This window comes from Buceros rhinoceros, unplaced genomic scaffold, assembly GCF_000710305.1.
Source record: "Buceros rhinoceros silvestris isolate BGI_N320 unplaced genomic scaffold, ASM71030v1 scaffold6041, whole genome shotgun sequence".
NCBI classification, from domain to species: domain Eukaryota; kingdom Metazoa; phylum Chordata; class Aves; order Bucerotiformes; family Bucerotidae; genus Buceros; species Buceros rhinoceros.
This window is the reverse complement of record NW_010395849.1, coordinates 41,700-69,698: the sequence shown is the minus strand read 5'-3', so window position 1 is coordinate 69,698 and position 27,999 is coordinate 41,700. Positions and strand designations below refer to the sequence as shown.

Sequence of the window (27,999 nt, the reverse complement as noted above, 5' to 3'; positions counted from 1 at the left end):
CAGGAATTAGCAGTGCTCACTTGTCTCAGAAGCATTAGGGCTATTCCCCTAGTAACAGGTTAAGTACTTCTCATATACAGCATTCAAAACTGGCCCAGCCCTCCCTTCAGTGGCTACTTAAGCTTCTCCTAACTCTTTACTCCCTTCCTGCTTGCTCTCAAAGAAATGGAAACCTAACTAAAATTTCCTTTTTGTCACCATGCAGGAACTCAAAGGGACACCTTCCACATCCCACAGAAATGTCCTGACCACCAAGGTACCTGCTATGTTGAGCGAGGCCCTTAGTCAAGTGTGAAAACCCAAAGTGTGGAAAAGAACAAACAGGAGGAGAAGCAGACAAGATGGAACACAACTGCACAGCCTTATGGTTAATATTTGCCTGCCAGGAGAAAAATCCTGGGTTCCTGCCATGGGACAAACACCTTTCTTTTTAGTAACATTTGCTGTTTCAAAAATAATTGGGCAAATGAGGTGTACTGGATCACAAGCAGATAAAATACTTCAGAGTATTTTCAATACTGGCACCTAACCACCAGGAAGAGTCGAGTTTTACATGCATTTTTCTGCTTAGCATTCTTCTTAGATTTAAGGTGGTTCTTGCTTAATGTTCCATACACACCATTTCGGTGTCTAAACTTGGACTTTTGATTCTTGCTTTTATATAAAGTGACTTACAATTAAATAATTTATTTTATCTCTCAATCTCAATGAATTTCACAGATTTAAAAATATTAACTAACCATCATGTTGCTGCATTTTTAAGCAGTACCTGCAAAACACAATATATTTCTGCCCCTGATGTGAAGCCACTGCCTCCACATCTGAGTTTTGGTTACAGGCAGGATAATTGCTCTTCAGCCCCAACAATCAGCAAGGTCCACTAGGTTCTCTCATACGACTTTGCCCAAGTTACACGGGCAGCAGGGAATGGACGGAGAGAGCAACGCCTTTACCCGTTTCAGCTACAAAGGGCACCTGGCCATCTATCTCTTGACACTTCAGCATTATTTACCTTTGAAAAGAAAACCTTTTCAAAACATCAGCTTCAGTCTGATCCTTCTTTCGGGTCAGTTTAACATCGAGACAACCAGCACTATGACATGGATTTAGTCAAGTACAGCAGCTACAGATTCAAAGCAGTGCGCCAACAGGCAAAAAGAACTGGTTTTGTGCTCATCCAATTGGAGTATGAAAATGCTATGAAGACTAACAACAAAAGAGAGAAAAAGCTCTGTTAACAGGAAAAAGTTATGAAGGCAACCATATGGGTGCACATTTAGCTACACAATGGTATCCTCATTAGCACAGAATGAATCAACCTATTTAACACAGCGTAAAAACTAGGAAATACCTTGAAAGAACAGATTTCATGAGAGGTATTGTGATCACACATACACATTTTCGAACTGACACCAGTCCAGCACATAATTAAATACAACTATTCAGCTTAATAAGAACTGACAGTTCCTGAAAAGCACAACAATCCACTTAACGTATTTAAATCAATTTAAGCTATATAGTTACAGCTCTGAGACTGTATTTCCCCTCAATATAATGAGAGGAATTTTCTTGAAAATCTGCGCTACTTTGTCCAACTGGACAGTGTTTCTAACTTTACAACTTTGCAAATGAATGAACTTTAAAATTCCATATGTGGGACATGAAAATAAGTGAGATCTGGAAAAAATTATAAATTGCCATAGTCTAGCTGCCCCAGCAGACAGTAATCCATGACAATGAGCTAGTGCCCTCCTGTGCTACCAACCAATCTAAAAAAAAATTTACTATATTTATAACTTGCTAGAAAATTGACTATGCTTCTTTAAACAAGTTGTAACTATGCAGATGGCTACGATGTTTGGGACAGCGGCCTATGATTTGTGGACTGCCAACCCTTTGTGATTGGGAAATGTTAATTAAAAAGAAGTGTATTTGAAGTAAGCTGAAATTTACTCTTTGGTAGAGAGTCTGGAAAATGTTTTGGATTTTGCAGATAAAAAAGATTGAAAAATAATTAGATTGACATTTTGATGTCAGTCCTTTAGCTTTGTGAAATTACAGCTTCTCTACATACTCTCTTCGTTATACACGGCACTGGGCATATCAGAGGTGGGGATAGGTGTCTTGGTGAATATAAATCTTTACTAAAACCAGATGCTTTTCAGAAGATTATAATGGCTATATTAAGATGTTCAGATCAGTTCTTTGAAACCCTGTTTCTTTGTGGATTAGAAGAAACAATTTTAAGCATCTTGGGTATCTCATACATTTCAATTAATCAAACCAAGTACACAGCTATAAAACATTTATTACCTCATGAAAGGAAATACAAATATCAACTCTTCTTTTAATAAGATAGTAACAATGATGATAGTGCCAACAAAGATTAATCTATTAGATTATGAGCATGACACATTTAAAGAAAAATATTTCAACAAGCATTCAGAAGCATTTGTTAAAACATAATAAAACTCAATAAACCAAAACTACTATTAAACTCAATAAACCAAAACTACTATTCTTTATGTTATGTTCAAATAATTGCCTGTTACACACAAGATTTTCTCAAAAAATGCTTAGTTTAGCCTCAATTCCTTCTGCCTTTGGATTTTTCTTTACATCGTCTATAAATCCTCCAGAACAACCTCACATAAATAATGAAAAACTGTAAATCTACGCTAAAAATGTTTATTTCCTACCCGCCTTCTCATCTCCCCAGGTAGCAGAAATTCTTTTTGCTTTCTTTTTGAGGGTTCCAATGTTTTCTTTAAGCATTAGAGGATTTATGTTCCATGACCATACCTACCCAGTGTGAAAATCTGTCTATTACCCTTTACTGTCTTAATATATTGCAAACCCAGTGCTTAGTGGAAAAAACAGGAAAGGCAAACCAGGGAACATCCCTAAATAACAAATCAAACAGCCAGGCCTATAGTTCCAAAAGAGCCTGAGGAGAGCGTATCAAACCATTACAGACCCTGATTGAATGAGGGGTTTAGGCACGTCTTGGGGATACCATCAAAACGGTGAGAGAGCATCTTAATCATTTTAGGTGATCTTTGAAGGTTACAATCTAACTAAATCCAGCTGTCCTGCTTTAGAGAAAATATTTAAACTTAGTATTTGAACAGCACTTTACATATTCAGAACATTTTAGAACTCTAAAAACTATGAATAGCTTTTAGCCCTTCTCTTATAAATAGAGAAGATAAGCAGGGTTTAATACTGAATGACTTGAAGATACCTATGCAGAAAGCTAAGACAATGTCAGAGAATATAGTCTGAGGATGTGAAAATGCAAATATCTGATATGCTTAACTCTTTTGGCATGGGTGTCTGTGTGTGATAATCGGAATTTATCAGAAATTACCACGCTAACTGCTATAGTCAAGCAACTTCTAACTTCTCAAAATATTCAGTGTGTTCATTCCCTATTGATTAATTTTGACACTCTTCAAGAAAAAAGTTTTCCAGATTTTAAAGGGTCACTGGGACCATGGACAGTCTAGTCAATTTATAAAATAATTGAAAGTTATTTCAGCTGCTGTGTATGTTGTTGGGGCTTTAACAGGTTTTATTGCACAACAACGTCAAGAGCTCTGTACTGTTTGCTACAGTTAGAAAAACGAGAAGCTTGGGTTCAGAACCCTTTGTTCAGGTCATAGCACAGTATTTTATTATCTATACTATGACACATCACATAGTAATTCTGGTAGACTGTACTGGATCCACATTTCTCAGTTCCACAAAAGAACAGAGAACGAGAAACAGTCTGAAGACTCCTCATGTATTTCAAGCTCTTCTGCTTTCAGTTAGCTTCTGGTATTCTACAACTCTTAATAAAAACATTTATTTTTAACTTTACTCAGCTGAGGTGGACGTACACTGGAAAAAAGTAAAGCATGAATATAGCTTCTATGAAATAAACAGGAAAAATCAGTTCCCTTATCTAGTTTCTCTCCATTGCCTCAGAGGTTGCTGTGATATCAATCATCCAAGTAATTCCACAGAAAAGTACAATTATGTTTTCATGGTGCTTCAGCGTGTTTTTGTGTATATAACAATTCTTGCTCTTGCTCTTTCACCATTGCTCCCATTACAGATTCTATGTGTGAATACAGAGAAACTGGGGAAGTGACAAACCCTTGTCAACAGTGACAACTACCTTCTACTCAACCAGAATAAATGGTTTCTTTGAGAGCACTGGAAAAAAAAGTTTTCCACCTAATTCTTGCCAATGCACATCAGACAGGAGGACCAGTTTGGTGCTCTCATTCAGTATATCCACCAAGACTGTCTCAGGGGTGCCAGTTAGTACCCGCTGTAACGAGGACACTGGCACAGGTCTGGGTTGTCACCATTGACTCACTTTACCTAGGTCATCCGGCAGCTGTCACATCCCTGTGGCTTCCACTCACAGCTGCACTGCACCAGGCACACCTGATGCAAACCACAAAGTACTCCAGACAGAAATCCCTGGACCTTTCAGCGAGGAAATCCCTGGAAATTGCTGTGAGCTCTACTCTGCCTCGGTGCAATGTCCCTCTCAAAAAAGGAGCTGAATATTCTGTAAAAACCTTTAAATTACCTTTGACAAATGCAAAATCAGCATGGTTTTCATGTTTGCAAAGAAGAAATAAAAATAAAAATTGTAACATCTATCAACTTACAAACGAACCTTGTCATTACATTCCTAGCTTTATAAAAAATAATTACAGCTCTGGAAAAAGCCCATATATCTCTGAGAACTAACAGTGCAGTCTAGGCTGGGTTTTATTCCACAAATTACAAACCAAATCTCAGCCATCGATTAACAAAGACCTGAAAATGGAAAGAAGCATACGTGTAAAGCATTTTCCTCAAAGCCAAGATAAATTCATGTTTTCAAACTTCAGTGCTATAATAATTTTATTCTGCATGGTAAGATCACAGAAATGTACTCCCACTCAGGAGACATGCATGCATTCTAGAAGTTAAATACTTCCTTCCATGTAACTTGAAGACATCACATCACACACACACCCCACAACCCGCTTTTTGTATTAACGAGTAGAAGACTGACCATCTTTCAGTGCCAGAGCTACTATCCCATGGGTGAAAATACCAGCCTTTCCCCATCTCCTCTGGTCAATTCCCCACCTTCTCTCTTACACAAACCCTTACTAGACAACTTATTTCCTGCTTTAATTGTTCTCCTGCAGCTTCCAGCAAAACTTCCTCTGCTCCTTACTCTGCTACAGATTCCGTGAAACGATGCTCTCCTTTGCTCTTACATCTCACTGACTGTTTCTAACAACCTCTCAAGCACAGCTGTAAGATATTTCAGGGTGGCTCAAAAATAGATCACCCATTATTGTAATGTTCATTTTTACTTTATATAACTCATGCATTGCACTATTCTGTCCACCAACACAAACAGTTCAGTAAAAACTACTGAAGGGACTACAAACACCATTTTCAACTAAAGGAAAAACTATAATTATTTAATAAAAAGCACAAGTACCAAAGATCATTTCCATAAAGTACATCAGAGATCTTACCACATCAGACATCCTTCACAGCAGATTGTTTAATGCCATCAAAAACAAACATGAAAAATTAAGTTCCTAACCAACAATGTTCCTCTCTTGCTAAATTACACAGTAAGGAAGTAATTTCTTTCTGGGCAAGTGGAAGACTAATAGAATAAGATTAGTGATTGCTGAAGCAAATTTCAAAATTATATGCCTCACCAAAATTTGAGAAAAAGTATTTTTAAGTCTAAGTAACGCAAAGTTTTGTTGAGTAATAAGAGCAAATTATATTATTTTGTGCAATTGGCAGCTAGCCAGAGCTAAAACCATTGTCCTACAATAGGTACCACCTTTACTGTGCAGTATGTGTGCAACACGGAATATGCTGCCAGCCTTCGGAGGAGCCAAGAAGCCATTAGCCTGCCACGTCAGTTCAGCCTGCACAGCAGGATAAGCTAGTATTAGGAGGTTCAGAGGACCTAAAGCAAGAACAGTTGGGTACCTGTGTCATCATCTCAGACCTACCAAACATTCAGTGTGATCCTCAGCTTTATTAACACTGATTTTTAACTTTAAGGCTGACCAGCTTTCCTTACACTTCTGGCTCTTTCTGCATTGGTTTGCATCCCCTCTCCTGTGCTCTCACAACCTCCAGGGAACATGGTGCCAAGCAAATAAAGATGACAGAGCAGAGAACAATTTGCTCAGCAAAACACTGAATCGGGTGGCAAAAGCACCAGATGCACTTCACGACAATGCTCATTTTCCATGATCGTGGAAATCAAAAGTTTAGAGGAATAACTGGACAAAATCCCCAAACCAACCAAATGATGCGAATAACAGAAGGATTCATGGTCTTCATCAAACACAGGAATGTCCCACTGCAGCACTTCAGGATGGTTTTGCAGGCAGAACCACACATGGTTCCACCTCCATTCAGCCGAGTGGGACCACAGAAGCTACAGCACAGTTCTGCAGCAACAAGAAACTTAGTGATTTCCACAGCCAATGAAACCACACTGCCTCATCAGATGCAGTGGGTCTATAGTACACGCATCAGTGAATCCGCCTGCTGTTTCAGCTCTCCTGATAACTACTATTACTTCAAAAATTACTGCAGGAAGTTTTGATGATCTCGTGGCAGTTCTGCTGACAGTTTTTCTGCTAACAGGGTGAACCTTCATCTTATTACTCAAGTTCTAATTTTAAGATGATTTTTCACTGTAGGAAAAGGTAGTTAAGCAACTTCCCTTAGAGTTGATAAATCTTTTGCCTCATTTCATTATTCTTATTATACTAGTGTCTTAAAAGATATCTTCTAAATATCTCCTCTTCATTCCCCAGCAACCCACACAATTCCACTAAAGACACAATGGCACTTCACTGAACTCAAAAGAAATGTTGCTATTAGACTGTGAAAGAAGAAAAGTTCTGCTTAATTCAGTTACTAGAATACAGAAAGAAATTCTGGATACATCAGTAAGTTGAAAAGTACAAAATAATAGATTCTAAACACAAGAACTTGTCTCTCCTGCACGTTAAATGAACAAAGAAGTGTACTTTCTCTACTGCTTTCCCTCCCTGCAACTTTTTGGCTTGTGGTGTCTAAATATGTTTCTACCTCACCTCAATCAATAATTATCTATTCTCTACATAATATTGATATTAATGAAGAAGGAATTTACACATAACAATCTCAAATCAAGTAAATTATTTTTCTAGCAAAGAAAGTGGAATTATTACAGTGTCCAGTGTTTTCTCATCTAAACTCCTAATTTTAGGATTACATTGCAACCTGTTCATAAACAACAGATTAAGTAGAAAGTGCGAAATAATGTTGTACTCAGGTTCCAAGATTAGAATATAGCGATCCAGCTTCCCAGGGTATCCACTCATTAGCAGAATAAAAGGCTTAATTTATTGACATTTTTATCTGCATATAAAACATTAGCATGAGGTTAACAGAACATCCCTTGGTTATTTAAAAAGCAACACACAGTGAACTGCCAAAAGGCTGCTCCTGCCTACAACCCCCATGCTCCATTGTTTTAAAGTTCCTGCTATTGCAGTTTGATTTACACCTTGTAAGCCTGTTATAAAAACACAGACCTACTGCATGTAAAAAGCATCTTTTTCCTCCCTGCAGAACTGAATAATAAATGAAACTCCTGTTACATTTTCTTTAGCTACCAAAGCAAATTTAGACAATACTTTTCCACATCACAGGTTCTGGCACTCTAAAGAGCTCTTTTCATGGAGAGAGCTTGCTCAAGACTCTACATAATTGTTATTTTGACAGATCTGCTGCTACTGATGCTTGGAATCCATTTGCATAACCTTTGCCTTGTTAACCAAATAGGAGTCTAGACCTTGACACTCAGTGGCAATACTATGACCTAATAAATAGAGAAACAATCCGAGCCACAGAAGCCTTTTCTCTTTTCTTAATCACTTAGCAGCTGACAGCATTGGAGTCTCCTGATAGAGCCCTACAGGATTTTTATTTCCTTTGACAAACTATTTCTTTGTTCGACAAAGTAGTTAAACCCTTGAACACTAAGGATGAATATACCTGGCATCAAGAATTTATTACAAATGAAAGAAGTAACTTTTTCTTCCCTCCTGTCGTTCTTATCTAAGCTATCGCATGTAAGACCATGGCTACATTCCTAATGGACTCCCACCTTAAGCATTAATCTGTCTGCCCGTCACTCGGACACCCTCACAGCTCCCAGATATATGCTCCTAATTGTGGGAAGGAGAAATAGGAGAAGCAGAACACAAGAGGAATGCAAACAAGGGAACAAGTGAAGTTGGGGCATCCCTCAGCAGGACATTGCAGAAGCCACAAAGCTTTGCTCTTCTGTATCTTCGCTTGCACCAAGTCTTACCTTGTTTGAGACAAGGGAACATGAACTGTCTAAATTAAAGAATTTTAACTTTTTAGTTTTAAACATTTAAATAACATTCACTGTTCTGTTCTCTGTTCCTCTCCCAGTAGTTTTTAGCACGCTCTTCTAACCACCAGTGAATGCCAAGCGCTATGTTTTCATAGAACTACATACCACAAACCCTGTATTTTATTACTGGCTGGTCAGCTGACAGCCCATCACTAGAGAAGCTATTTGCCACACATCACTTAACTATGCCTTTTCACCTGCCTGCCTGCACAGTTCTGGAGTTCTTCAGAATAAGGCTTATTTTCTCCCCTATTAGGTAACAGCCTAATCAACAACCATGTCACTAATTTACTGCCGTCTTCAGATTATTTATGAATAAAGAGGTTGCTTACCCTACCCACGTATCCCTGTGGTACATCGCTGGTGAGCTCACTGATTTGCAATGAGATGACTGTGACCCCTATCGCTAGGCAGAAAAACTTACACTTTGCTTCTACTACCCATCCTTTACATCAAATGTTTTCTCTGCCTTGTTAAACCGCACTTGTGAATTTATGAACTCTGCAAGTTTGTTCAAAATTACAAAGCACTTTAAATCAAAATTAAAGATATATTTGCTTCTCATAACATCGTATTCCATTCTTGGAAAGAAACTCATTTACTTAATCCTACTAAAGATTATAATGTTTATATGCATATTTAAAAGGCAATATTTTTCTAGTTGGTCAAATCAAAACCTTAAGAAAGGCAGGATTTCAAATACGGTATCTGAAAAGTTGGGTACATCCCCTAAGATAAAAAACTTTTACTTACATTGGTAAGCATTAAATTCTGGAAAACTCCAAAAGTTATACAAAAGAACAGAATAGTAACTGTAAGAATGCTTCTGATCTAAAATGTTGCTTTAAAACACAATTTGGTAGCATTTCACTTTCCCAGCGACCCTGACTTTTTTTCTAACTTAAAAATTTCAGTTTCAGAATGCAATCATAAAAATAAAATTAGTTCATTCAGGAGCCGTTAACATCTTGCTGCTTTGTAGACAACACCTGGTTTCCATCCATGTAGACTCTTATTTAATTCTGTATTAAATTCTAATTCTGCCATCTCATTCAAGGAATATCTTATCATAAAATCTGGTAAATTTAACTGCATTTCAGCAGTGATGATCTTCTCTGGCAATCAGTATTTCCTGTATCGTAATTTTAATTCATACAAGTCATGGGATGCTGCGTTCAAATGGACCACCCTCCTACACAATGAATGTGCTGAAATTGTGCAAATTATCTTTTAGCTAAACATAAGAAACAAGGATAATTCATATTTCTGGTGGAATACACTAATTTCACCATCTATTTTTTTAAGTACAGAGACTACATACACAGGTTAGTGACTTGTCACTGACGATGACAACAAAGTCTGAAGTTTTAAGTATTTGCAGAAATAAGAGAATATTTAATTGAATAATATTTGGTCCTGAAAGTACAGACACAATTTTAAAGCACTTCTCCATTTCTCTCTGCTGGGAATATATACCTAATTGAGATGCATTTAAAAAAAAAAAAGCCCCACTTGTGAACCAAGACAACGTCCAGAGGTAAAACAAAACAGTGAGTCACCTCCACCACATGTAAGAGATAACCAAACAGTTACATAACCAACACAGGGGGATTTTTTCCCAAGAAACCAAAATGAACAGCTGAAGTTAAAAAGATACCATATAGAAGGAATAATGTGGAATTACGCAAATGTGACTGCCAGGCTATCAGAACAGCAGCTCTTCTCATGAGACATGATCCTTAAACACCCATAAGCAAAGAAGTATTCACAGTCAAGTTCCTATTAACCTAGAAGAGGCAATGTCGATCCAATTAAATCCGTCCCAAGTACTCCAGTGAAGGATTACAAAGTTCATAAAGAAATGACCACAGAGAAATGTGATGAATTGGACAGCATCACATGTGAAATCATGTACTGAAGTGCCAGAAAAAAGAGCCTTGCATGGGCTTAAAGCCCATCATCTGGGCATAACCATCAGGCAAAGGACTGCGGAGTTCTATTGGACCATAAACTGAAGAGTAAACAGTAGTGCAAACACAGCCTTAAAAAGGGAAACAAAATCCTGGGATGTACAAGTCAGAAATCTTTTCATTAGCAGTAGAAAAATATTATTTGTAAGACTTCATCCTTACCATGCTTATCATATGCCATCACAGGAGCCTGACTTAAAAAGAGAGCAGCCAGAAGCGCAACTGGCACAGAGAAGCTCTTAACAGGATGACTACAAGAAATCAGAGCTATTGTTATGAGAAGGTATAAAAAACCCCAGACTTGTTTTGCATACAAAAAAGAAGGCCCAGAATAGATGTTGATATGCTCCACTGAGTATTTTAAATACCAGGGAGAGAAGAGCCAATGGATATTAAACAACTATTAGTTAATTTTAGGCAACTAAAATTCAGTTAGGTGACTACTTTAGCCGGAAATTTAAAGGAAGTTTCATATAATGAAAAATTAGACTCTGGGATAGCTGGAGCACTGCATATAGACCTCCTACTTACTTTTAAGATAGAGTGCAGTGAAGGAGATTAAATTTCGCAGTGGCTTGTAATACCAGTCAATCGGACTCAACAACCTAGAAGTCTCTTACAGCACGTTTATATCTGATCAGCTATCATAAAAATTCTCCCTTGTAAAGTTCAGCCTGGAAAATGTTTATGTAATCTTATGCAGACATACACACATTACACTTCTTAACATGTGTATAAACATACTCCAACCTAAGACTAACATAGCCCGTAGGTATAAATGATTTGTTTTATTTTTAGAAAAACCTAAACTGAATACATAAATACAACATTGGCACTGAAAAGGCTTCTTTCTCTTAATTTTTCTAAATCTAAGTCATAATCAGGGCATTTAATACCAAATATAACACCAGTATTGACTGGGAATTGCTATTTTCTTATAGCAAACTCAAAAAGACACAGCTCTCAGATAAAACGATTTTCAGCTTTTTTAAATTCAGAAAAGAAAGCAACTCCCAAACCCTTCTGCTGCTACAAAAGGATGATTAGGATTCCAGGGTCAACAACTTTTGATCATTACTGAAGGAAAAGTTCAGTATCTACTTCTCCATAGAGAGCAGTAAAATAGTCCAAAGGCATTAATTTAATGTGATACAAAAGGAGAGTTCTGCAATACTCTAAAAAAATAAAACAGAACCAAACCCAACTTATTCCAGTGGTATTTTAACTGTCTGTCTTTCCAACCAGAATAAAGTTTATCCAAAAAGAACATTTTAACATTCTGCTCCATGGCTTCGCCTTTGGAGGCTGTGTTTGTCTACATTTATGAGCAGTTGTCCATCTGTTTCACATAGTAGCTGATTCCCCAATTAGCCCAGTACTTTCTCTTGCATTACTAGCTTTATTAGAGGCTAAGATCGTATGAGTAAAATAATTACAGGTAACTTCCACGTGAGGCTGAACACCCTTTAAGATGCTAGAAAATACACAGCAAATCTTGACAGGCTTCAGAAGACAAATACCATCTACTTGGGCATCTATTTAAGCTGAAGTTTTCTGAAACTGGAACTAATCAAGAATCTAGTTGATCTATTGCTCAAACTGTTATAAAGACCTTTTTTCTAATGTGTCATCTTTTTACCTGCAAAACACAGAATCAGAATAATTTGTCAGAAAAGACCTCCAGAGGTCTCCTAGTCCAGCCCTCTGCTCAGTGTAGGTCTGACTGGATGGAGTTACTCAAGGCCAGGTCCAGGTGAGCCTTGAACACCCCCAAAGATAGGGATTCCACAAGTTCTTCAGGCATCCTGTTTGTATCTGCCACCCTCATGGCAATTATCCCCTCTAATATCTAAGTGGAATTTCCTGCCTTTTAACTCAACTCCCAGACACTCCAAATGAGTCCAGCTATATTGCAGCCCTTCAGGCAGGTGAAAAGCTTTAGTGCAAATTGATAAAGGGGTTTGAATTATTTAAGTCTCAAGAACACTATAGATCACTGATCTGGTCCTTAACTTCTTTCCAGAATTAAAGATAAACTTGAACTAAGATAAAGTAACCGTGTATTTAGTCCAATTACATAAAGTAAGTGTAGTTTGACACACCTCTGGAACATTAATCCTTGGTTTTGTTACAAAGTTAAACAATTAGTCCTGAATCATCTGCATATTTACTTCAAGCAGGTTCATTTTCCATATCAGGGTACTAATATAAGACTCAAAGTTTTTGATATTGGATTCTTGGAGGGATAGAAAATAATCACTTACTACCTGATGATGTGAAGAACTTAAGAATCTAACTGTAAACACAAGCTGGTTGACAGCTCGATATTTTTGCACATGCTCAAGAAAACTGCTTTTTCAGTTATGATATGGCTTGTCTTTGAAAGCATCAATAAATGGAGTTTCATTGCTCTTCATTTGCTACAATACTCCTTCAGCAAAAACAATTCATTACTGAGTATAAATAATCCTTACCAAAAGAAAATTTAATTTTTGTTACCATACCAATATATTAGTGCTCCTGTTCACAAGCTGGAGTAAGTGACATCAATATGAATACTAATACCAGCACGTAAGTGAAAGAATAACCCTTTTATTTAAAAAAAAAAAATCTCTGCTATGGCAAAAGCATGGGTAATCCTTTACATTCTTCAAAAGACACTAGATGGCTCCACTGGTGTTCCTACAACATGTTCTGGTAATATTTCAAATGTCCCATGGGAAATACTAAAGGAATAATGTGTTATCTGGGTATACTCTTCTCTATACCAGAACATTACATATGACTCCATTTGAAAAAAATACTATAAAAGAAACTTCAAATAGACAGTATTTCCAATAATAAAACACCAAATAAAAGCACACGGAATTGAACAGAACCATCCAGCAGGACTCATTAACATCAGGATGAGCATACCTCATTTTACTCTGCCACGAACTCTGAGTGGCCAATTCCACCTCCATCACACACCTCCTGCAATACCCATGACTGTGGTGGTACATTCACAGTATGGTTATGAGATCTGTTAAAGTGCATAGCTTGATTTGATCTGTAAAAGCAATCCTCAGGTGATCCCAGAGCTGCTGTTTGTTCTTACAACAGAAGCGAAGAACTTCCATGGTGAGTCTGATTGCTCAGAATTCATGCACTGGACTGGCTTCTCCATGGAAAGCAGTTCTGACATCATACTGCTTTTGTCCATCAAACCATTGAGTTATCTGATACACCGATTAATGAATTAAGTGTTGTGGAAGATGCTGTCTGCTGAAAAGATGATCAGAGTTCCGGTTGTATTAGATAGGGGGATTAAAGACATGCTCACCTCATTACAGTTATTTTGCATCATTCTTCTTAGAAAGGAGCTGAGCAAATCAATTCAGGCAAAGGCTTAAATCACGTCAAAACTATTTTAGGATCTTCTCAAAATATGTTCCTCACCATTTATCTTAATTGCTTGTTTATCTGATACCACCTCTTTGTGGATCACTCTGACAAGCACCAAGGTCTCTCTATATACGTATCTTCTTCACACTGTATTAAGGTGAGAAGATGTCTGCTGCTGATCCTGAGGGCCTGTAACAGATTTCTCTCACAGCTATGAGGCTGGTACTCCCAGACCCCTTGTCAGAAGCATGTGTGTGGCAGTGATTTATCAGCATTTTACAACGGATAGACATGACCCTTCTGACCACCCTCACTCACTGCACCTTGGTCTGTATCAGAGTGGCTTCGGTGCCCGTAATCTCAGTACCATAACGTCAGTGTTAGTCATTCTGCATGCCAAGTGAGAGCAGTCAAGGAATACTTGGCTAAAGGAGCAAAGCAGCTCTGAACAAGACATGAGGAAAAATTCTTTATCAGAAGAATCATCAGGCAGAAAAATCACCAAGACAGATTACTTATGCAATTCCTGTTACTTAAGAGGGTTTCTAAGAACAGGAAAGGAAAACATTGTTCAGGAATTCCAGAAGTATATGTGATTTAAAAAAAAAAACCACAAAAAACCCAACCAGGTAATTTCTTGATATTGTTTAAAACCCATGTTTTTAGCATGCGTGTGAATTATTGTCTTTGGATTTCTTTTTGGAAATCATTCAGGGTTGAAGTTGTTTCATTCCTATGTTTGATCAGGAAATATGCAGTTTGAAGTTAACAACTGATTTCATGTCTTGAAGTGACTCATCAAATTTTTGCCTTGATAAACCAGATTTTGGATATACAGAAAAACTTCCTGCTTGAGTGTGCAGAAGTCATCTTAGACTCTCCTTCCTTCAGTATTGTGAATGTCATAGTACCCTCAGTCCCTCTAATAAACTGCAGTTTTCATAAAACATATATAAAAATCTCCTTGGAAAAATTACAAGTAGTATGCAGGTAATTTTCTTTTTTTGAAGAGTGTAACAGAGAATCCACATTTTTTATGTGTTACACGTATTGCAAGACTACTTCCTGAGAGCCAGCAGTCGTTCTCAGAGCTTAAATCATCCTTGTTTCCTTCCCTGTGTGCATAAAACATGCATAGGATTTTTTTCAGAAAATCATGGCTGGCCAAATATGACAGGAAATGTTACACAAGTTCCTGGTAAAAAAATCTCTAATGTAATCAGACATAGGCAACTATAGCCCATTTCAAACGAGAAATTGAAAATTCTAGCTCAAAGCCAAACACAGACTTTAAAAAAGGTGGGTAATTTCAAAGAGGCTCCTGACTGCACAGAAGAGCCAAGTCTGAAGGGACCAGCATACAATTAGAAGTGTTTTCACTGATCGATTTCGTGCTGAAGTGGACGGAGAAGTGTCAAGCCACAGTACTTTCCATGGCAACTGTAGGAGCCAGCATATACACTGTTGCTGTAGAGCAATAAATGAATCAAGACAGAAATGCACAACCACACACAGTTTGGGGGTTTTTCCCCTCTACACAAAAAACCCCAAACCTGTCTTTCACTCAGTACTTCCACCTAGAACTTGATACCCTGAAGACTCCTCTAAAGCTGCTTCTTGGCTAGCCCAGACCTCCCAGCAAATTCTAACTACTGATGTTGATTGGTCAACCTATATTTAACTTCTGCCATTTTGCCTGTCACATTCCACATTTACATCTTTTCCATTCACTTCACCTCTGACTCATATTAGTGCTCTTAAAAATGTCCTATCCCCTTCAAACATGAATTATTCAAGTCACTCGGCCTTTCAGTATTTCTCTAATGTTCCATTTTTCTCAGCAAAACTCACATATATTCTTGTCTTCTAGACAGCTTTCCATCCTTCAGTTGCTACATATTTCCACTTGTCCTCGCGTTCCTGAATTTCCTGTTCCCTTCCATATTCTTCCCCACTGCTTCTCCACAAAGAATCAATGCAGAGCTACAGGTATGCTTGAGACACCATCAATTCCATGCTCTATGGACAGGTGTTCACCACAGAAAATATCGCTTCAAAAGCCTTTCCTGTTTTCTAGGGGAAAGAAGACTGGTCCTGTCTTAAAGATTTCTTAGGATGCCTTTTTTTTTTTGCTGTGATTTCTCATTTACCAACTATTTACCCAAAGAGTTATGAGCCATGATTCTTTTTCACTACATCAATACAGACTGAGATCAAATTAAATACACTCATGTTCATTACAAACAAATCCCATCTAAGTGATAGGAAATCACCGAAATGTCACAATTCTGCCAAACGAAGATCAACCTCTGAAGCTAATTACGCTTACATCACAGTTTTCCCAGACTGCAGCTGAAGCTAGAGGGCTGAAACAGTGAGCTGTAGCTATGACTCGGTCCATCACAAAAAGCTATCCGTAACGCCACCTCACCAGTTGGCCTTTAAATAAATAATCACTTGTGTACCTTGCATCTCTGGTTTAATCTAGTTCCCGATGAAATGGTGAATGTTAAATAAATAAAAAACATCTGTTTGTGGACCATCCCTATTCTGCTGTTACACACTTTGTTCCTGTGACAATGAAGAGGACAAACTGTGTCTGAGTTCCAGATATTAAGTTATATCTAAGGACATGGATATTCTCAAGCAGATTCATCTAAAAAGCTAGCATTTGTGATAAACGTACCTGATTTAGGGGGGAACAGAATACTGAGAAAAGGAATTAAAACTAGAGGGAAACTGCAAATATTCCCTGTACTGTAACATAATGAGCAAGGAAATTACAGGCTTAGGCCTTTCACAAATACCTATTTTACCTGAGGGCATTTCCTGCACTGAAAGTGTCTCCAGTCAAGAACCTTACCTCATCATTAACAAAAACCTGCCTAGCAGGGATATCCATGTTGCAGGTACCTGTTCTGCAGGCTGTAACAGCCTCAATACGAGTTCATTTTGAACAGCTACTTCAGAACTTCTCAAAACATTAATTTCCTTCTTCACAGGAAGGTCTCCGGCAGATGGTCTCTTCCCTGATTCTTGCATGTGCAGTAGTACCAAGAGCAAGTCTACAATCACTACTCAGATTTCCAAAAATTACATTTCAAGTACTGATGAAATATCTGTGGAACATTAGCACTCAGGAAAGGGTAGAAAAAATATTTCAATTCTAAAGCTGAATTAACATTAGGGTGTAAATCTTAAATTTGAGATTTAAAGTGGTAGTCAACCTTGCACTCACTCTCACAGTTCGGCATCAGTACAGAAATAACCAGCTAACAAATAACTTCAAACCGTGCAGACAGTGAACAGAAGACTGTTAACTATCTGCCCCATGAAAAGCACAAACAAGTGATCTGACCACTGTAAAATTGCTTTTAAAAGAATACCAAAAGGATCCTACAGGACGACACCTGTGGGTTTTGATGTTTCAAAGCGTTCACCGCCGCACATACACAGTTCAGAGTGAACACTCAGACACAGACAAATAAACTGTACACATGGGAGTAACCAGCAAGGCCACTCAAACTCCCTGCAAAACTTGATGTCTCCTTCAGACATTTGCTCAGGCAATAAAACGCCTTCTCCCCTTCTAACTGCCTACTTGCCTTTCCCAGAGAAAAAGGAAACGCATTTGCCTTCTCTTCCAGAGTCAGGTGTAGCCTTTCTCCTTTTTGTTTTAATAGTCCCCAAATGCCGTCACCTCTTAGGCAGGCTTTCCATTCAGTCCCTTGGGCAAACAAACCCCTTCTTTGTCAGTCCTCACAACTACTTCTTTCTACTACATAGGTTTCAACAATTTTCTCAGTCGCTACCCAGCAAGAAGAAAATGTTTGTCTCCTTTAACTTAAGGTCACTAAAAGAGAAGTTTGTAAGACATCAGAACCTCCAAGGTGCTGCATCTGCTCTCGGATTTTGCAGAACCCAACACAAACATTTCAATTAGAGGAGACAGCAGGGAGGGCTCTCAAAGGCTCTGCCTGTGGCAAATATAAGAATTCGAAGCAGCATATCCAAAATTCTTCCCCCTCATGGCTGTTCAAGAGATGGTTGTTCACCTGGAATTACCGTATTATATCTACATTACACATAAACTATTGTAACTACATTACACATAAATGCAGGTGCCTCATACTTAGATTCTGTTTACTTGGAAAATCACAATATGGCTGCCAAAGTTAAGGAACTTCAGTTTGCCACCACCACCGCCTAAGCAACACATTAAAGCTGGCCTATTATAATAAAGATCAGAGACTTCCAGAGAAGCATTTTTGCGGGAAACAACCTGTGATAAAGGCTGGTAACATTCTCACTACCGATCTAATGAACACAAGATCATTAATAAAGTGCACAAATGGAAAAACTTTCTATAAAAGAGCACTCCCTTCAAAAGAAATCTACTGTACATTAGCAAAGCAACACGGACAAGTGTTTTGCAACTTCTGTAGACAGACGACTCCAACTTCATGTGTGAATACACGGAGCATATCACCAAACCCCCAGGAGAACATCACTGACAGTGACACAGAAGGAAAACACGTTCTGTTTGTACACGATGGCACTTCCTATCGCCAGAGCAGACGGTGGCCCTAAACCGACACCCAGGAATCAGCTCCTACAGCACCCTCTTACGCAGCCGTTCCCCCCACTCTGTACATGGGGCACGCAGCACGCAAACCCTCTCAATCTAGTGTTGCTGAAGTTTGAATTTTTGGGGAAAAAGCCAGCAATAGAAACCTCTGCTGAGATTTCTCTACAAGCCATTTGGTTTCGCAAGTCCCCACCCCCCTACTCCCCCACCAATTTTCCTCCACAGCCCACATACCTCCCCAATTCTCTCTACCTTCAGTCTTCATCCCCTCTCACATCCTCCTGAAGCTACCAGACTGACCTGCGAGCATGACTCAGCGGTAATTACATTAAATTCTAATAAAGCTCATGCATTTGACAAGGCAGCCTAGTTTAACCCCTGCCTCTCAAGCACACGGGTACAGCAAGCGGTCGATCTGAAGTGTGGCTCAATACTATGTTTTGCGATCTGAGTGCAGTAATTGATATTTTTAAGCTGTTGTTTTTGGAGAGCTACATTTAGTAAGTTGTAAAAAGGATCTCTTCCCTTATTTCTATATTGAGAAAGAATCCTAATTGGCCAGAACCAGTCATAAAAAATTTAACCATGTTTCTGAAAACACAGTGCCAAAGGGTAATGCATTGCTAATGGCTGCCAGTGGAATAAATAGCAGTTCTGACGTCAAAACTTTGTTACACTCCAATAACTGGCTCACTTGGGGTTTCAGGTACAGCAAGTTACATGTCAGTTTTAAATAAAGTTTTAAAAATAGAATACCCTGTGAACCATATTGTCACTATGCAACCTGAAACTACAGGATTTATGTCTAATAAAATGTTAACAAAGGTGATAGATGGTATAAAAATAGTATTTTCTACCTCATAATATCCTCTTAATTGGATTTGAGAGAGCAAAACAATGCAGATATTTATGTTCTTTTTTGAAAAAGTATGGCCAAAAACAGAGTAAGCAACTTTGAGTGTAAGTGACATTTTTTAAACCTTTATAGTACCTTTACCCAAAATACAGCCTCATAAAATGGAACTTGTCAAAATCTGCATTATGATAGACCTGTGATTCCCTCTAATAAAGTAGCAAGTGGCTTTCCCTTGCCTTTCAACTCCTTCTACAGAGCAACTACTTAACAAGACACTCTCTTTACATTTCATTTTGTAAAAGATGAAAATCATGGGCCGCGCTGGTACAACTAACAGCTTACAGGTTCAGAGATGTAGCTCCCCAGATGATGGGCAGAACTATGGTGCACGTGTGGAGCTTCATATTCGAATCCTTCCAGCTATGCCAGTGAGAAACAGAGGTTTAGCTGTGCAAACTCCCCCACAGGGAAGGGAACGAACAATGCTCCTAAAGTAACTCAAAGCTAAAGACAAAGACTGATCTGAGAGCAGGTTGCCCAAACTGCTGTCTGGGGTCCCCGCAGAGGTAACACTGCACCATCCTGACCAAACACTAGATTAATGAGTAATAACCTTCTCCTTTCTAAATCTGACCATACAATCCTGCCTAAATAGAACCATGAATGGTAACATCCTCCGTTTCGGGGTAGCTGAAACGCCGAGGGACTTCCACAAAAAAGGTCATAACATGTCCAAACATGAGTTTAGAAGAAATATATTTAGGTGAAATTTTATGATCATTTAATTGAGCACGCTTCGCAGCTCACAATTCTAGAACTGGAACTCAAAGTGGGAGATGCAGCTGTGAGGAGGATTGGAGGTAAAAAGCAATTAAAGCCTCTACCCCACCACTTGGGAAGAAAATGTACATCATCCTGATTATTGCTACAGAGACCGTGGGACCTCTAAGCCTCGCCCGGAGACTTGTCTCTGGAGATGTGCTTTTTCAAGGGTTGCCGCATGGGGTCATCCTCCTTTGGTTAGGTTACAAACCTCTGAAAACTGCTGTCTCCTAATTGTGTAGATGGTTTGGTTGTGGATTACAAAGGGCTTAAAATGGGTGAGAGGGCGGCAGGATTGATCTTCCCTGAGCATAGCCTGAACTAGAAGTGAAAAGCATTTTCCCTGCCATTACTCCTTACAGAGATTGGGGGTCCGTGGTGCCAGGTCCATTTGAGAAGAAACTCCCTTGAGACAGTGCTCCTCCTCTTCCCTTCAGCAGGCAGCTTGAGCAGAGCCTGTCAACTGCTCATGTAGTCACTAATAAATCTCTTGCTTGAATAGCAAGTCTTGTTCATCTCAAATCATTTCTGTCTTGAGCACCTTTTTAAGCATTCCTGGGAGAACAGGCATTATTTCCACATTGGAGATCAGAATGTGAGCTAAGTAATTTAAATATTCATACCATGCCCTGCATGTCTGCAAATATACACAAAGTTTTGTTCACAATTTAAAAAATGCTCATGACATTGCTCCAAGAAAACATGCAGCCAAAATAAATCCAGTTTGTCTGTAGCCCCTGTAGAGTTCACCAATCTTTTGTTACAAAGTTTACAAAACTGAGTTTTAGATTCAGCATATGTGATCATTTAAACACTGATTCAAATGGTATTAAATAATAATTGAAAAAATAATGGCAGTATTTAGCACCTTTCAAATTGAAAAAGCATTAGGATAGTCAGTACCAATCTGAGAAAAAAGTAATGGGAAAAAATCTGACAACAAATTCTTACATATTGATTATCACGAGTACTTAAGGCGTGGCAGAAATAGTTTACTACATAAACCTCAACATTTTCATTGCTGAGTTGTCTACTCCATTTTCAGTACTTGATCCTGATGGGAAGAATGGTTACTGAAAGCAAAAATTGTCTACAAGTACCCTTTAGATAGTAAATTACACCCTATTGTATATTGCAAGCATGGTTTTCTCCACTGCAGAACAGCCCTAATTTTCCAGCAGGTTTTCCCCTCCAGTGAGTAACAGCAAATGCTAAAAAGAAAAAAGCAGCAACAATCCACAACTGCCCTTTCAAAGTATAATTGACTATGAACAATAAATTTCTTTTATAAAGATAGGGCAGCCTTTAATCCTCTCAAAGGCGACTATTTTACTTGTATTCTAGTTGTGTGTAGCACACACAACTTTCTACATAAACAAACTCTCTGGTTTATTTCCGACACTGCAGAATCACTGTTACATTTTAAACACATAATTATTCAAAAACACAGACCTAGTTGTGTTTGTCTCGGTGCTTTCCCCACCCCACCAATACAAGCTGGTGTGTTTGTCTAGGCTGGCAAAAGGAAAATCATCTCGAGTAGGACGAGCATTTCAGCCACAGGTTTTTATGAAGAACAAATAGCCAGAGTGGTAACAGGACCATCTAAGACTGAGCTTGCCAGGAGCAATGGTGAAGCAATGCACGTTCACTGCCTGGGCGACATCCCCATTTTTATCAGTATCTCTATTCTGGTGCTGCATTGAGATTTCTACCTTTTGTCTTCTCCCTGGGGAAGTTTAAACCCTTTCTTACACAACAGCAGTGGCAGAATTTCCCCTCACTATGAGCAACATTGCGAATCCTTCACTTGTTAAAAAGCCATTGAACAGTTACCATCAGAGAGGGCAGAGGAAAGAGTTCTGGAGCATACATGGGCAGGAAAGGCACTGGTCCCTGCAGCCCTGATGGCTTCTCTCCTCGCGAAGGACTGAGTGGACAGCTCTGCGTGGAGGAAGGTATGATTCTGTTAGTGCTGAGGATCAGTGCCTGATTCCGGTGTAAACTCATCTAGGACCACTAGATTACATAAATACACCATATTACGACAACATTCAATGCTCCCTTCCCAAACTCCAATAAACAAAGTGCGATGGAGCACTACAGAAGTTATCTCTGAGGGATAGCAACAACCCAACAGTGAAAGCTCTAGGGCCAACGGCTGAACACGTTCATCCGGTTTAGAACTGTGAGCCACGGCATAACCAAAGAGCAGGACAAACCTTGCCATGAAAGTTCCTGCCGAATCCTCTCAAAGAGACACAGGGTGAACAATCCTGCTAAGAGAAACGCCTTTTGCTCCTAACTGTAGTTAGCATTTTTACAAAGCCCCAGAAGAATGTAGCTTTCCTCTGCTACATGTTCACTTCATTCAAGTTAATCAACGTATTGAAAGAAAAGTGTTAAAATGTATTTTTACTAGAAAATCACATCACAATCATGATATACTCATGTGTGACATGATCATGCAAACTGCATATCCAGAGACTTTCAAGTACTAACTGCAGCATGCAAACATTGATAGATATATTCTATTATAAACAATTTTTCTATTTATAAACAATTCTCATTTATTTATATATACACTGCACAACATACCTCACACATTAACAATTTATGTACCTTCTGTTTGAGCCACAAGAGCAATTTTAGAAAAATAGTAATTGCAATCAGAGGACACTTTAACTGCTCTCGTTTCAGCTGCTTTCCTTCTCTTAACTAAAAGCAAACCACACATAACTAGTGGTTTAGCATTTAAACTACACAGCCTTGCAATAACTGCATAGCTTTCAAAGACCTTTAAAATTCATCAGACCCAGAACATGTATTTCCAGAAAAAAGCATGAAGGAATCACATCAACTTCAGCCTAGTTCAGGAATAACGTCAGTTTTTTGGCATTTTGACCTGGTGGGCTCTCCAACGTTTAGTTGAAGACTATGATTACACGTATCTCCCAAAGCAAAGGACATTCAAATAGTTGGTAGCACTGCAGATCAGAGCTCATGTACATGATCAAAGGCTGGTGATAGACTAAGTCTACACTTTGAAGCATTATAAAAGCCTGTAGAAGCTGGGAAGTCAACTAAGCACCAACTGCAAGAATCAGTATTTGTAATCAAATTATGCAAGTATTTCTCTAAGAAATCTGTGAGGAAAGATTTTTTTGAGTAAAAAAGGAAAGCTTGGCAAAGTCTCGTTCAGGAAAACAGGAATTGCCTATGTATAAGTGAACGCAATCAAGTACCCTGGAGGGGAGCGTAGTTACAGTGTAAATCATATCATTTCACACTCAGCAGAAGTTCTGTCTCTTTAGAAAGCACTAGCTATCATCAGTTAAATGTTTATAAAAGACTTAATCTTGTTTGCAGGGATTCTGAGGATTAAAAGGAACATAAGAACAACACAGGAAGCCATACTGTTCAGACAGGAACCTTCAACATGGTCATGGAAATGGGTAGGTTTGTTGCTCTTCTAGTTCTATAAGATTTGAAGATGTAACACTTCCCGCTCTAATGACAACCTCCAAAGAGACTTATGAGTAACAGAACGGAGGAAAAAAAACTAAAAAAATATATTAAGACTGATACCCACTTGAGTGAGCATTCTTGAGAAAAAGCCATACAACAAGATTTGATAAATTGAATAATCACTGCATTAAATAGAGAAGAAAGTTTAGGTTCTATATAAAATTACAACAGGAAAAAAACATTATTTGAATTGGTTCTTTGTAATCCTTACAATAAAACAAATTTTTATAGTATTAAGCGCAACCAGTAATACTTATTTTGACTTCTAAAATTTATTTTCTTCGTTCATCAGCATCAATTGCACCACGGGCTCCTGCTGTTTATTGTCCTGGTCGATTTTAAGCCCTTAGGTGACTTGTTAGCAAATGATTTGGAAATAAAAAGTGACGCAAAAAGCTGCGTAAATCCTTATTATTCGTTAACTCACTCTACCTCCAAGCCACCTGCAGTACCTCTTAAAGTTGATTATGGGACAGAAAGACGTCAAAGCCAAAACACTGAGAACATTCTGGTTCTAGTTAAAGAGTGCACATTTTTTTATATAAAGCTCTATTGAAATTGTCATCCAAGCTTAAAATATTCAAAGCATTTGACAAAAGCATTCTACAGACGTGTTAAACATAGAAGAGGTTGTGACTGCGTTGAGCACTGCAGCAAGGAACAAAATATGAAAGATTTTTAGATTTTTCATTCAAAAATGAAAAAATCCAACTAGTTTAAGAACTGCCTTCCTCATCCTGAATGCTGTTGACTTAGAGTATGACATAAACCAGTAAAGGTCTACTTCACTTTTTACTTTAAATCATATAGTTCTGAAATAAAGCCACATGTAAATACCCAGCCTCCTCTTACCTGCACATAAAAATTTCCAAGACCATCTCCTACTGCTTCCCAGTCCAGCAATGCTTACCAAGCAGTGCTGAACCTTGAACCACAATTTATTTTCTCCAAATCTTATCATAGGTGGTAAAGAAATAAAGTACCAAGCTGTCATTCACTTGCTATTTTAGTTTTCAATGGGAACCTTGCTCACATACAATCTGCATCCTCACATTTAACTGCCTCCTGGGAATCAGTAAATTTTCCAGTATGGAAAAGAGAAAAAGATTACAAATGCAGAATACATGAAAATCGGACAAAGGCTGCTTGTTTACGCAGTAAGAAAGTTCTTGGCTGGTTTCACAGAGCGCCAAAGCGAATACTTGTAGTAAATTATACAATACCCAAACTAACAAAACCATGGAATTGGTAAAAAACAACTGGTATCAAGAGTGAGCATTCCAACAGTATTTGACTTCAGGTGTCTCCACTCCTGAGACTGTCTCAAACAGATTTTAGAGGACTGACCGTGGAATGGTGTGTGAACACATTATTCTTCATGGAAGGAATACGACTGTCTAAAAATACTCTTTAACATTGACATCCTGGATCCTAGGCTAGACAGTAGCACTGCACAGTCTAAGACTTTAGGCTAAATTGCTGAGGATAGTGAGGGGGTCAAGCAGCAAACTAGAAGGGCCAGGATTCAGGAAGACCTCTGCCTGTTCAGGGAACAGGTGGGCTGGAGGCCTTGGGAGGTTCTCCAGACATGTGAAGGAACTCAGAAAAGTGGGTCAACTCCCACGAACAATCTCTGCAAAGTGCAATGGAATCTAATCCCAGCTGAAATTAAAAAAAAATTAAAAAAAGAGCGAGGAGAGGCAGCAACAGCAAGAGGCCACCTTGGCTAAACAAGAAAATCCTGACAATGCCAAAAACAGAAGGGCCAGGAGAGAGAAGCAGGACAAACTACCAGGGAGCGTAAAAGCTGAAATCCTGAGCTGGATTGCACTGGGGTGGAATTAGGAGCACCTCAGCCTGTCTGAAGGAAAACTGGGCAGGGATATGTCACGAAGACACGAAGACTGGAGAACGGTACAGGTGACCCAGCAACAAGTTCCACTGAAAAGGCAGGTAGTAAAACCCAGCGCCCACTGCTGAAGGTTAGGAGGGAAACATGCTAACCCCATAGTACAGGACCAAGCAAGACGGTCACACCTAGCAGCTAGAGGTGCATAAGGCTGCAGGATCAGACAACACGTGTCTGAAAGCGTCCCGAGAGCTGGCTGATGTTACCGCATACCACTTGGTCAGCTTCAAGACATGTGGTGGGCACATCCCTAACTACTAGAAAACAGTCAGTGCCATGAAAGCATCAAAAAAAAAAAAAAAAAAAAAAAAAAAAAAAAAAAAAAAAAAAAAAAACCACACCAGGAAGGATTGTCCAGAGAACTGCAGGCTGGGAGACCTGACCTCACCTTCATCACTGCAGAAACTACACAGTAAGTAACTGAAGTGTGTACACTATGTATGTGGCTGCAGAATGAAGGGATAAACACATTTTTGCAATTTTGTAATTTTATTGCATATTAAACTGTTTCTAATAAACCTGCAGCACTGACTCATTGAGAAGCTTCCAGATCGGCACCCAAACACTGGCTTTTCTTTCTGTAGTTATGGTTAGATAGAGGAGAGAACAAGATATTTTTAGTTCTGCACACTTCTGTTTCTCAGTGTTCAATATCTTATTAACTATGAGAATAAAATGGAAACACATCCTTTTGAAAAGAAGAAATTCCCCTGATTATACAGTGAGATTCAATTCTTGTTTCTAGCCTTAGTTAGATAAGGGTCTTCAAGCCACGAAATCATTGCACAGAAGAAGCAGTACAGAATTTTAAAAAGTTTTTAAAATTCAACAGAATTTTGTTTTATTCATATTTCTTACTGCAATATATCTGAATTTATAATAAACTAGTGTCTCAAGCAAACAGCTATGGAAAAGGACATCAAATTAATATCAAAAGCCTGTAGCAGCAGCTTTTTCAGTCCATTTGTTACCTGCAAAATATCCAAAGAGACAGAATTCAAGGCTTCCTTCAGACATAGCTTTGATGCCTTGTCCATCAGGTACAGGACCACACAAAGAGAGATATGAGCAAGAATATCAGCATCTTCCATAGCTGCAGCTTATTCTGCTAAATTGCCCACAAACCTGTAGCATTCCAAATACCTGGGAACAGCAATATGGAAATCCTCTATGAGACGAGTGAGGTGAGAGGTCTCATCTGCTTTATACTATAAAGGAAACATTAAAAACAGCTCAAAATCTGGTGAACAGTTTCATGATTGGTCATAGAATTTCTTATTAGTACCAGTCATGTTAGATAATATTTTCTTAATCTATTTGACTGTTGATACAAAGACTACTTTGAAGGCAAAAGAGAAAAATATTTTAATTGTGCGTTTTATTTTCAGAAATGTAAGTTTTTTCCATGGCACAGAGTGCTTTCCAAACATGCAGAAACAAGGTCATTCATACTACACAATTCGTAAAACACAATACAAAAATCTTACCTTAAGCATATCATAAAAATAATCCTATTTGTGTATCATTACCAAAATAATGAATATCACACTATCATTAACTGTCATACTCAGTCTCTAACTGCAGCTTTTAACACATCTAATAGATTCACCTTGGAAACACTGTCTCCGTAAGAACATTTCTTATTATGCAGCAAATTTGTTAGCTGAAATTAAGAAGTTGCCCTCCATGCTCTTGGAGCCACCATGCTCTCCAAATTCCTTCTAAGTGAAACGAGCTTTGCTGTAGCATAAAGTTTCACAAAGTGACAGCACTGATTCTCCAAAGCAGGCATACACTTTTGGTCCTCCTAGCTGGAAAAATAACAAGCGGCACGTTCAATTCTGTTATGACACAGAATTGTTTATTACTTTTTTAGAAGATGAAAAGGTGCTAGAATAAGCTCATGTTATTAGTTCTTGGATTAAATATTACTAAATGACAGAAGGTCATATCTTAATACTGGGCTCACCAAGTACTACCATCTACTTCTTTTGACAATGGCAGACTGTGGGAAGGGTTGAAATCAGGTAAGTCTGCTCTTCCACTCCACACCTTGCTCCTCCTTAACCTAGACCATATTGCAAGGAAAACTCATCCTAATAGTCAGCTGAAGGAGATTTTTGCCGCATGTTTTGTTCATTAGGAACAGCTAGCAGGCATGAATGAGATGAAGGAGGATGATCTACTACCTTAAACTGAGGGAAAATATAACATGCAGCACACGTCTTCCAAAAGGGTGGGGAGAGAATGCAGAATTGGATTAAGCTTTCCCTGATAATAGAAAAATTGGCTTTTTAAAAGCTGCTCTCCCAGTCTCACAGGAATTGATTCCTAGTTTCTTTCAATGGGCAAAGGTGCAGGTTTTCAGTTCCCCATGTAATCATTGGAATAAAAAAAAAACCATAATGGTGCTTTCCCAGAAATAAAGACACAATGGCCTGGGGAAAGGGAGTGCATCTTCTCCTCCTC

The 27,999-nt window shown here is 38.5% G+C and overlaps 1 protein-coding gene across 1 annotated transcript in view; it reads right to left on the bottom strand.

Moving 5' to 3' along the window:
- The window catches only part of METTL15 (methyltransferase like 15), a 77,523-nt gene that overhangs the window by 9,765 nt on the left and 39,759 nt on the right, over nt 1–27,999 (bottom strand). The gene's annotated exons all lie outside the window — the stretch shown is intronic.